This window comes from Podarcis raffonei, chromosome 17 (assembly GCF_027172205.1).
Source record: "Podarcis raffonei isolate rPodRaf1 chromosome 17, rPodRaf1.pri, whole genome shotgun sequence".
Lineage (NCBI taxonomy): Eukaryota > Metazoa > Chordata > Lepidosauria > Squamata > Lacertidae > Podarcis > Podarcis raffonei.
Window position 1 is genome coordinate 14,871,166 of NC_070618.1, and position 13,304 is coordinate 14,884,469.

Here is a 13,304-nt window from a genome sequence, read left to right on the forward strand (position 1 = left end):
CTGATAGTGAGATGAGCACCACAACCCCATAGTTGCCTTTGACTGGACTTAACCATCCAGGGGTCCTATACCTTTACCTTTTTTTATACGAATTCTGAATGGAGCCCCAGCCAGTCACTGGATCATTGCTCTTTGGACAAGTTAAAATTGTCTTCAAGTGGAGCCCCATGTAGAGTTCACTGCAGTAATCTAGTCTGGATGTTACAAAAACATGGCCAAGTTGGCTCTGCCCAAAAGGGGTTTTAGCTGGCAACCCCCCCATCCCCCCAAAAGCTGCAAATAGGCAACCTTAACATCCAATGACGTTTAGTACCTCCAAGCTACAGACCTTCAACCCCTTGCAGAACAGGCCATTTTCTCACCTTCCAGACTTAAGAAGGTGGAACGCATAACATCTCTGGCTTTTCAGGATTCAACTTCCATTTTATAAAATAACAGAACCTGATGATGTAATCCCCGCCCCATTTCTTGGAAGCAAATACAAGCAGTTTACTTTCCTAAAGTCTTTCATGTGGCATCTGGCACAACATCAGAGAATAAGCCATGATAAAACATTATGCACAGGAATATATTGAAAATTGAAGTTTGGAATGGAAAGTTGCTGTCCTATGTTATATTTTTAAAAGCAACTGATTACAATCTGTTCCTTGCAAATAAGGATAATTATTTTAGTATCTAATACTGCAGTTATGGTGGTTCTTCTTCTTGACATACAACCCGGCTGAATCTATTATTATTACTACTACTACTATTACTACTACTCTGATTATTACTCACATACCCTTTTTAGGCATATTCTTAGAGATGGAGAAAAGCAAAAGTCTGAAGGCAAGAAACACATTTAACACAAATTGTACTTTCCCTGTTGAGTATATGACAGGTGACAAACCCAAGTCCCTTGCTCTACAAACATTTGGCATGAAATTGAGTTTTAAAAAGAAGATTCTTTTAGGGTTAAGTATTTAAATTTAGAGTTAAGGGCTTTCAAGGGTGTTAACCAAGAAAGCATCCGTGTTGACACAGGATAACCTTTCAGAGTAGTTACTGAGGACAAACAACAAGCATTTGTCCATGTGATTATACTTCTTTGTTGGGAACAGAATTCAGGATTAGATGGATGCTTTGTCAGATGCTCTCATGTACCACCAGAAACCTGAAAGACTGTCTGCACCTTTGTGATCCTGCCCAGGCTTTACAGTCAGCTTCTGGCCCATTAATAAGATATATTATGTTGATGCTTACTAATGGCAGGGCCTTTTCGGTGATGACCCCACACCTATGGAATTCCTTTCCCAGAGGAAAATATGTGTGGCCCCATCTTTAAAGAAAATTCTTTAAATGTTGTTATTTAAGTGTGCTTTTTATTAATTGCTGTGGTTGATTAATTAATTAAAGTGGCTAATTTGGTTTTACTTAGATAGCGTCATATTGATGATTATATAAATTTTGTACACTAACTTAAGAGGGGAAGTGTGCCCTAAATGGTAGTTTATAAGTAATTTAATAAATAAACCATTACTAACATCCATATATACAGGGACGCAGGTGGCGCTGTGGGTTAAATCACATAGCCTAGGACTTACCGATCATCAGCGGTTTGAATCCCTGCGATGGGGTGAGCTCCCGTTGCTTGGCCTCAGCTCCTAGCAGTTCGAAAGCATGTCAAAGTGCAAGTAGATAAATAGGTACCGCTCCGGCGGGAAGGTAAACGGCGTTTCCGTGCACTGCTCTGGTTCGCTAGAAGCGGCTTAGTCATGCTGGCCACATGACCCAGAAGCTGCACTCCAGCTCCCTTGGGCAATAACGCGAGCTGAGCGCTGCAACCCCAAAGTCGGTCACGACTGGACCTAATGGTCAGGGGTCCCTTTACCTTAACCTTAACATCCATATGACTTAATTAAAGCAACACACAACTGTTTAATCTGTGTTGATAACAATGTTATTGTTTAATTTTGTTTTAAGGGGCTATATAAAAATAATCACAGGGAATGTTCTTAAAATATCCTGTGTTAATAAAATGTACACACCACTTGATTTAAAAAACAATAACAACTCAAAGCGGTTTACAAAAAGTTAAAACAAGAAAATCAAGAAATATTTAGAACAATAGTTTAAAACATACAAAACTTAAGCAAACTCAAGACTTGGCATCTGGGCCTAATTTTGGCCTGTCCTGATTAAAATCTATTTTCTTTCCCTCCCTCACTGAAGTCTACAAATGGTTACTATGTGTATAGAATATTAGAACTGCATCACAAATTATCTTCCATTCAGTTGCTGCAATGGTCATGCAAAAGATAAATATGGAGATAAATAATTAGAAGCTAGCAAGTTCCTCAAACAGTGAACAAAAGGAGTGAAGCATTTATCTAATGGAATGTGTGAAAAGAAGTAGAAAGGACAGGTGAGATTGGGCCGATGAAATAATTAGTTGCTATGCTTGCCTGGTACTAAACTATGCCATGAATTCTCTCTCTTGGCAGGGCTCTTGTGATATTGGATGCTGACTGATTTATTGGCCCTGGCAAGTTCATAAAAAGGGACTATAAATTTATCTCCAACGTCAGACAGAGGCTTTGGCAACATTTTGAAGCCAAGGACCCATGTAGCACACAAAGCTGAAAGAACCTCTTGGAAAGAACACATAATGCCTTTGCCCTTCAGAGAGGTTGCTTTCATATTTGTATTAATATTGCGTCTGGAAGATGGCCAAAACTGCAATCCTGATTGGGGAAGAGGCATTATGGATTAGGGTTAAGGACTGTATGTCAGCGTAGCTCTTACAGGAAAAGGTGGTAATTAGGGGTGGAATAATCTGTCTGCTTTGATTCTCCCAGTTTCTCATTTTTCCAATCTTAAATTGAGTTGTCCACGTGATGCAGCAATTTGTGATTTTTAAAAATAATAATAAAAAAGCATGAACATTCGTTAGGATTTTAGTGTGAATTTCTCTAAATAGACGCATTTTTATATGCAGTTTTGACCGAGGAACATATTTTTGCAAGCAATTTTCCATAAGATAATGCATTCATGTGTGTTGTTTTCACCAATATATTCATTTTGATGCACACTTTCCCCTAATGTTGTATGCATTTTTTGTAAACATTGTTTGGTTCGAGATCCACACCGCAAAATTAGTAGAAGCGCAAATTTTGAAGGATACCTGTGTTTCACTTCTTATATTGTTTTGGAAATTGCAGATTTGATAGATTTGGCCTCTAATGACACCTGAATCAAATCCCCCTCCCTTCCCTAGTTGTAACTTGGTGGTAGAGCATCAGTGTTGCATGCAGGAAGGTCCTACATTGAATCCATGTTTGTAAACTAAGCCCCCATCTGGAAACACCCAGAGTCTGTTTAGGACCAAAAGAGGAAGTATGGTGGGCTTCCCTGGGGAGGTTGCTCCAAAGCTGCAGGGCCATCACCCAAAAGGCTCTGTTCCCAGAACTGATCTTCAGTAATGCCAGGCCAGAGGGCAGGGGCTCTGAAGCAATCTTAGGGCTCAAATAGGTTCTTCATATGCACATGGGGGTAGGGGGTAGGTCATTCAGATAACCTGGTCCAAGTCCATTTGCGGCTTTCATGAAGTGTTCTTCAAACTTCACTCCCCAGAGGTTGGACTACAACTCCACCATCCTTGACCATTGGCTGGGGATGATGGGAGTTGTAGTCCAAGAATATCTGGGGACTCAAAGGTGAAGCCCACTGCTTGCAAGGTGCTTTAATTTGAGCAAGGAAATGTGGCTGTTGCAGGAACGGTGTGCTATTATTTCAATGCAGAAAGTTTATTCTTGTGATGGCCTGGGACTCGGGCTCAGACTCAGAGCCAGAGGAGTCTCAGTCCACACTGGATCCTTTGCCCCAGGTGGCATCTGAACCTAGTCTGGGGCCTGATTCTGAAGAGCCCCAGTCTGCACAGGTTCCCTTGCAACAAGCAGCAGCTGGGACGAGTCAGGGGCCTGAGCCTGCCCTGGCTCCAGATGCAGGGTTTACCTCGTTGCCTTCAGCTGGGCCATCACTTACAGCTACTCCACTACCAGTTGGGTCAGGAGAAGCTGAGGCGGCCTCTGGGTCTAGTAACCCACCAACATCTCCCGAGCTGCAGAGACTGAGGTCTCAGAGAAGGAGAGACCTGAGTACTCACAGGAGAGGAGTGCTCGCCTTTGGGAGAGACAGGGAGGTGAGTCACCGGGGGATCAGGACTAGCCATTACCCCGACAGAGATAAAAGGCTGCTGGACCCCGCCCCAGGTTGTGGGAGCAATGTTGCTGTTTGCCAGAACCTGCCTGAGATCCTGTTCCTGTCCTTGCCTGGTTTCCTGCCTCGTGTCCTGCTTTGGCCCTGTTGGACTGACTCCTCGCGGAACCCTTGGATTCAGGACCGGACCTGGACCACGTTACTCAGGTTACCCCCGGGCCCAGCGCAATTCTTCTCAGAGAGAGAAACCCAACCATAGGATTCAACTCCTAGCGGATAAGGTCCCTTCAGCCCCCCCCCCAAAATATATTTGAGGGGGTTGCCCCCCCCCAAAAAAGTTGGTGGGCATTGACATTCAAATGGTGTGTGTGTGTGTGTGCCACATCTTGTGGGGCTTACCTGCCCCCCTATTTTATTCACTCTGGCACCCCTACACCTAACACTGACTGATATTCAGTATGTAGGTTTCCTCTCCGTTCCGGTCTAATAGGTTACTATAACAACCCCGAAACAATCATTTTACTTTCGTTTACATTGGGCCTCCTCCCATAATGAGAAGCTCGTGTGGCTTCTGTTGCATCACTTTACAGGGCAAGTGTGGATTTTTCCTCCGCCACACTCTTTCATTTACAGTATGATTATAGTTTGACTCTGTTTATGTTGAGTTTCCATTGTGGCTGCTCTCCTCAGGAATTCAACTATTAAAATGTCGTACAGGATAAAACTGGTCTACATAATCACAGCATGGAAGGGATATTATTACTATTTTACACTGAAAGCTAGTTACTAAAATTTCTAGGATAGAGCTGTATACAATTGTGCATGCTGAGGAGAAGCTGGATAGAGAGAAGTTTTTCCTCCCTTTCTCATAGCACTAGAACTCAGAGCTATCTAGTGAAGCCGAATGTTGGTGCAGGAAAGACAAAAGAAGGCATTTCAGTATACCTGAAGGAGTGTCTCCACCCCCATTGTTCAGCCCAGACACTGAGGTCCTCCTCCAAGGGTCTTCTGGCAGTTCCCTCACTGTGAGGAGTGAAGTTACAGTGAACCAGGCAGAGGGTCTTCTCGGCAGTGGAGCCCACCCTGTGGAATGCCCTTCCATTAGTTTGGAGATAAACAACTACAGTCGTACCTCAGAAGTCGAATGGAATCCATTCCGGAAGTCCATTCGACTTCCAAAATGTTCAGAATCCAAGGGCAGCTTCCGATTGGCCGCAGGAAGCTCCTACAGGCAATCGGAACCCGTGTAACCCATGTTGGACGTCCGGGTTCCAAAGAACATTTGCAAACTGGAACACTCACTTCCCGGTTTGCGGCGTTCAGAAATCAAAACGTTCGACTCGCAAGGCATTTGACTTCTGAGGCACGACTCTATTTGACTTTTAGACATCTGAAGGCAGTCCTGTACCAGGAAGTTTTTCATGTTTGACATTTTATTATGATTTTATATGTGCTGTAAACCACCCAGAGTGGCTGGGGAAACCCAGCCAGATGGGCAGGGTACAAATAGAAGAAGAAGAAGAAGAAGAAGAAGAAGAAGAAGAAGAAGAAGAAGAAGGTGTCATGTTGATAATAATAAGAATTATTATTATTATTAACATGGCACATAGTGAAACTGTGCAATTCACTCATACAGGTTGACTTAATGACTTTTACAAAAGATCAGATAAATTCCTGGAAGTTAAGACTATCAATGCTTCTCATTTTGTTGGTTTTGCTCTTCCTCCACTGTTGCTTTTGAATCCCAGTTGCTGGGAATCACAAGTGAGGACAGTTCTACTGAAATCAGATCCTGCTTTTTAAAAAATAGCTTTTATTAAAGATTATTTTATTATACAAACCAAACAGATCAACAAGGGAAAGTACACATGGCATCTCCACTTTGAATTCACAGTGTCTTTTTCCACAGACAGCAATGCACGTGCACATGACAAGGAACCCACGAGTCACTTTCTCCCAGCAGCTAGAAATATCATAACTAGACACTGGAAGGATCTATCAGGAGTGAACACAGACGATTGGTACCAAAATGGGAAACCACCCTACTCAAAAAATTAACCAACCAACTTAAACTAGCATGGGGACAAGCGAAGGAGATCCTGCTTGTTGGCATCCCATAGGTATTTGCTTAACCACTGTGGGGACAAGGCAGGCTGCTGGATGAGATGGGCCAGTGTGGTGTAGTGGTTAAGAGCGGTAGACTCATAATCTGGTGAACCCGGTTCGCGTCCCCGCTCCTCCACATGCAGCTGCTGGGTGACCTTGGGCTAGTCACACTTCTCAGAAGTCTCTCAGCCCCACTCACCTCACAGAGTGTTTGTTGTGGGGGAGGAAGGGAAAGGAGAATGTTAGCCGCTTTGAGACTCCTTTGGGTAGTGATAAAGCGGGATATCAAATCCAAACTCTTCTTCATCTTTTTTTTTTTTGACCTTTGACCTTCTCCAGCTGAGCTCATGTTCTTGTGCAGACCCATTTTTCACACTGAAAAAGAGACAGGTGTGCAATGTATTGAGTATTGTTTGTTGCCCACCATATGAGGATTCCCATTTTGGGGTTCCATTTGGTGTTCTCGGTTACGCGTCTCAAGGAAGTTTCTCCTGCTAGCGTGAAAGTGCACTTGATGAGAGAGAGAAATGGTGTGAATTTATTGTCTATTTTTCCCCATTAAATTGGGGGCAGAGGCCATGCAGAGAGAAAGCCGGGGATCTTCCAGCTATTAAACACAACCACCTGGCATTGGGCAGACACAACAACACAAGAAAGTCCATGAAGAGGAAAACAACTCCATCAATCACCAACAGGTTTTTGTTTTATATAAAGTGAGAACCTAGCTGCCATTTTCCAAGCCAGCATCTGGAATACGGATCCAAAAGTGGATTCTTGTAGTGATTTATGAGCCTTTACGTCACACACATAAGGGATGCAGAATTATCTGGGTCCAGGGAGTGAAAAAATGCAAAAGCACGTTAATAAATCAAAGCAGGGGAGAAACGGCTAAGTTCCATTTGCTTGGGCATACAGTGCAATTGTTATCATCTCCGGGGAAAGTGAGGATTCTTTGAGCCTGGGATCATACAGAAAAGAGGGATGGCCCTGGAAGCTGGCTGTTTGCATTGGCAGGCTTCTATGGCTCTGGGAAGGGGGCAGGGAGCCTAGTAACGTTCCTGTCGCAGATGTGACAAAAATTGTATAAGTTAACTTTGGCCCTTCCAATTAATAATACATCTCGTAAGGTAAGTGGCAAGCTGGTGAGGAATATGAGACTATTCTGTGGCAGGCGATGAGACACAGTCTGTTGCCATTGGCTTTTCCTGGCGCAGCTTGGATTTTAATGAACTCTCTTGGATGTCACCAATGGAAATGTGTGTTGGGAACTGCCTACCAAGGCAGTGGGTGCTAAGCCCTTAATGTGTCTTTTTGGCATAGGAGAGTGTGGAGATTCTGTTGGTGCTGAGTGGAGCATGAAGCCCCCATCTTGGAACTAGGGATGGAGAATAATTTTGGTCAGTCTGCACTTTTAAGCAATCTCTCCTGATCCACACCTCCCAGGCTAACACACAGATTGGCTTGTAATTATGCTTCAGATTTTATATTCCTCCAAATGTTACAATGCGGTTCTTCGCTCAGGAAATGCACCAAGATGTCTATATTTGAATATGAATTTTCATATGGATTTATAAAAACACACAGAGAGACCACATACTAATATGCAAATGGGATGGAATAATCTTATAAATGAGTGCAAAATTGGCATAGGCTGGAAACAGACTGTTCTTTCCATCTTAGAAACAGAAAGATGCAATGGGCTAGTAAACCTCATGTAAATTTAAGGTGACCTCAGCAAAAATAAATGTAAAGTTTCATGCATCAGAATCATGAAAGGAGCATTATAACTGTTTTTTATTGTATGTTTATAATATGCCTTGACACACACATAAAAGGTGGTGGCGGTGGCGGCGGCGACAACAGCAACAACAACACTTTATAATGGGTATCTTGAACTGGTTTAGGAATTGTAGCATGATTCTTAAAGGTAATCATTGCCTGCTCCACTGCCTACACACATCTTTTTGCTTATCTTGAAATTTGTTGAATATTTTCTTTGAGCAGGAACCTTATCTGAGGGGTTTAAGCTCAGTGGAAGCACACACAATCCCTGGCAGCTCCACTTGAGAGGATCTGGTTGCCTTTACATGAGATCCCAGAAAGCCATTGCCAGTCAGAGTAGACAATGGATGACAAATATCTTGAGCTGGTACAAAGCACATTCCTAGGACCATCGACATTTGCTTGCCTGAAAGCCACCTAGCTTGTTCATGAATGAGATGATATTTTAACTTGGAAGTTCCACTCGCACTCTTTAGCCCAAATGCATGTGTTGAAAAGCTTTCGTATATCACCATTCTTTCCGTTATCTTAACTCTCTTTACAGGCTAGAGTCTTTCCTTTTTAAACAGGAAGGCTGACCTTTGGCCTTTTTCTCCTTCTCTTCTACATATAGAGCTTTCACATAAAAATAGCAGCTGCATTCAGCTACATTCTTTGGAAGTCTACATTGTGCATTCCTTCTGCATATCTCTTTAGAGAAGTAGTGTATTGAAAAAGCAGGAGAGGGATACTCAAAAGCAATTAAGGCAAGCATATTATTAGAAGCCCCTTAGCAGAGGAATCACACTCTCACTGTTCATGCATGCTCTATTTCTACCCACCACCATGGCACATTAATGTAAGACAGAGAAGAAGTTGTTCCAGGAAAAGTGTTAATGGTGGGGAATAGAGTGGTATTTACCAAACCATGAATACCTAGCCTTATACTACAGAGTGCAATGGAGAGTTGCTGGAGATTAATCTATGGAATGAAATGTGAGAAGATGATAAGAAGTAGAAATTTGGTGGGATCTTTCAGTGAGCTGTGAACAAACGTTCCTTCCACTGTCTGAATTATTTCAGAAATGCAGTCCTGCTATAAACCCTCTTTAGGGGTTCTGCAACCATTTATAGTAAATATGCAAGGAGAGGCAGAGGGAATGGACATGCTGGTTCTGCCCCTTCATTGTCATGTTTCCGTGAGCTGGAGGGAGACCATGTGAAGCAGGGAGTCTCTCCTGTGCTAAATGAGGCTCCACTGAAAAACCTGGTTACTTTACTTTAAAATAAGAAGTGGATGTAGGATGAGCTCTGCTGGAGCAGACCAAAGGCAGACTGGAAGTCTATGGAAGCCTGCATACAGGATCTGAGTGCATCAGTCCTCTCCCTACTTGTGATTCTCTCAGCTTCCAATCTCTCTTCAGGAACTCTAGCAGGAACCAGGTTCCTGGTGGCAATGATTGTTATTTTTATTTTTGCAATGGCAATGGTAGCAAAAGTCATGGGGTGAGGTGTCATGGCCAGGAGTCAGCTTCCCCTGCTGAACAGCAGCCTGAAGGGAGAGAAAGAAGGCAGAATGACTCCACCTGCAGCTGGCCAGCTGTCAATGACACAGAGAAGAAGTCACTGATGAGAACCAGCTGGCTTCTGCCTTCTTAAACAGGGCCTCTGGCAGCAGTCAGATGCTGGAAACAACACCTGTGTTCCCCAGCCCTACTCCCTTGGCCTTGTGATCGTTTGGATTCCTTGACCCCTGGGTTGTCAGACAATGTGGATGGCTGTTTGCCTGACCCTCGGAATGGACTGGACTTCACATGTCAACTCTGCAGGTAGGCAGGCAGGGAGTTTACCTTTGTGAGGACCTCACTTGGAAAATCAACATAACTCAGGTGGTCAGAAAGGCCCAAGAGAGACTCCATTTCCTCAGGGTCTTGCGAAAGAATAATGTTAAACAACAACTGATGAACTCCTTCTACCGGTCCACAATAGAAAGTGTCCTTTCGTATTGTATCACAGTGTGGTATGCTGGCCTGACAGCCACGGACAGAAAGTCTCTACAGAGGGTGGTGAATACAGCCCATGATACCATGGGCTGTCCCTTGAGTCCGCTAGATGACATTGCAAGGGATCGTTGCCTTAGGAGAGAGAGAGAAACTCACACCCCGGCCATCACCTCTTTAATCTTCTACCCTTGGGCAGGGTATATAGAAGTATAATCAGCCATACCAACAGGCTAAAAAAATAGCTTCTATCTGTGGGCTGTTAGGCTGTTGAATGGAAAATAACATAGCAAAATTGACTTGCAAGGTGGTGTGTTGTTCAATAAGAGATTGAGTGTTGGGGGGGGAGGCTCATTTAATTTCATTGTATACAGGTTGTACAATGACAGTAAAGGTATTATTATTATTATTATTATTATTATTATCTCAGAGACTCCCATCTCCTGTTTGTTTGGCCTCAGTTCCACGCAGCTCTGCGCTCCATTGCTAAGCATTGGGACTTGGACAGGGCTACGGCATCCTGCATCCTTCTGATATATGGAAATTTTACCTCTGGAAATGAGTCCCCAGAATAAGAGACCTGACAGTGTCTCATGGGTATGGATGTAAGAAGGTATTGTTCTCTGTTCTATCCTGTATTTATCACATACAGCACTGTTTCCGTTCTGCTGCTGTTCATCTTCTACCAGAAACTACATTATTATTCTTACTGTCCACTGTGGTGAAATTATGTTATGTAATTAATTACATGAGAACATGTAATTAATTACATAAATTAACTATGTAAATGAATTACATTCATTTCAATGCAAAAAAAAAAGCAATGCTTTTTTTTTTCCAGGAGAGGGGAGGACATAATGAATTGCATATTGTTTGTGGACTGAAAACAACTGCACTGGGCAATGCTAATTATATTTGCTGAATTGATTTCCATTCCAAACATGGGACAAATAAATGAACATTGGGAGTTTCATCCCCCATTTCTCTTTTTGTCAGAATTCTCCAACATTTGCTCAAGAGTAAATTAGTGGTGATATTCAAACAGCACAACATGTGCTTCCCTGCTCCTCCCATCATTTGCATGAGAAATCAGCCTCTAATGAACAATCCCTAATGTATCTCCTATTACAGTCATGGAAGGGGAGAAATCCTAACATATTTTGTCCCTCCAATATGGTTTTTGCCTGGGGGTGGAGGAATTAGACCAATGCTTAATTTGTTTTTATTTTGTTTGAACTCTTAGCTTGCCCTCGTCGAAGAATTTAACAGGATGAATCATGTGAGATTTAAAAGCAACAAACGACATCCGCTTAAAAGTAACAGGAAATCCAAATAAATGTAAATGATAAAATCTTGAAGCGCTCCAGTCTTATTCTCATTCTTCTACAAAGGCCACGAGGAAAGGTCTTTTCCACTATAACTGAAAAGAACTTTCCTTGGGAATGAATGGACAAGAAAGAATGTGATTAAGGGGAAATTAATGAAGTGCTCTAATCAAGGAAGGCTATCTGAATCCCATTTGCTGCGTGCTAATGAAATGACTTAAGGCTCCCCATTCAGTGAACACACCCTTGGTGATATGCTTCTTCTCCACACTGGCTTTCAATGAGCCATTGTGCCCTCTATCCACTCATTAGCTCCAAATTAATGGCGGAAGTCTTTTTCTCCTTCATTTGCAACTATTGCTCAAAAAGAAGAGAGGATTGAAAGATGACAGCCAGTGGAGACACGCTCTCCCTCAGACGAGGCAGAACAAATAAGACAAGCTCTTTCAGCCCTGCCACAGAACTCTGCCACTGTTCATGTATCCTCTTTTGCTCCTTTCCTTGTTTCTTCATCCATTTCTCAAAGAATGATGCCCTCAGTTCTTGTTGATTGACTCATTAAGCTTTACGTTGTCTATGCAACTTTGATATTGGTCTGAGCATCCCATTTGGGGCCATTTTAGTTCCTGCTTCAACCCCCTCCTCCTCATTATTCAACACCATTGTTAATATTGATGATGCGTCTTTCATCATGGCCCCAAACCAAGAATGGCTACAGGTGAAGGTATTGGCCCTTTAACTGGCAGATGCATCATTCTACTCACTGAATACTCAGCCTGCGCTATAAAGACTTGCCTGTTGTCCCAGGATACCGCTGAGACAACTTGTATGCTCTGCTTCATCTGGTCCTGAAACACACACACATGTCACTCTCCAAGGTGCTGAACCTGTCTTGCCTTGCCTTCCTGTCTGCCTGGAACTCTGGAACTCCTATCCTCCCTCTTGTTTGGACCATCACCCATGTGCGGTAGTGGGCATTCTCATGAATAAGGACATCTTTTCTAGACAGAATTAATTGTTCCCTTCTCTGTTGGGGGCTGAAGGCTAGTGTTCCAGATCTGTTGAGTCCTGCTGTTGAACATGATTTCGCTGGCTAGGAAATAGCCATCAGTTCATTTGAACTGGTGGACATGCAAGAGACTAGTTTTGTCCAGGATGGCATATTATGTGAAGATCTCGGGGGGGGGGTCAATTTTCAGTTTAGAAACATGTCCATGAAACAACTGCACTGCCTGTGACACAGGAGTATAAACAAGCCATTTGAAAATCTAGACTCTTGCATTATGCATTTGTGATACACTGAAGCATATTCCACTGAACAGTTGCGGAAGCAGAACAAGGTCCATTGGTGCAATGGGATTTTCTCACCCCTCTCCACTTTCTCTCTCTGTGCCATCTCAAGTTGATTTGGATGGTTGAGGGAACCCCCAGAACAGTGCACAAGGGAAGTGGTGGTGGGGTATTCCATCAGGCAAGCAGAAATTTGGCTCAAAAGAAGAATTATATTGTTGCCAACAGAACAGCTTGTGGTGTGTGCTTGGTTGTGATTTGTGTGTGTGTGTGATGCCTACAACCATTTATCAGGTTTACAACTCCTGTACTAAACAAAGAACAACTTTCAAATGTATAATTATAATCATGTCTAGTTTGGCCCTCCCAAAGCCAGGATTGCCTCATCAACCCTCAATCTGGCTTCTGGCAGTGCCTGCTTGCCTACTTACAACCATCTCAGCAAGTGGTACTGTTTGTCAGCTTCCTCCTCCTCAGTCTCAGTGCTGCCTTTATAGAAGAACTTGGAAGGGAAAGGATGGGACAGATGAGAATGAGTTGGCTCTGTGTGTCATTGGCTGTGACTCCACCCACTTCTGGTCTCCCTATCTTCTGCACTGCCAGTCCCAATGGACACCAGCCACCA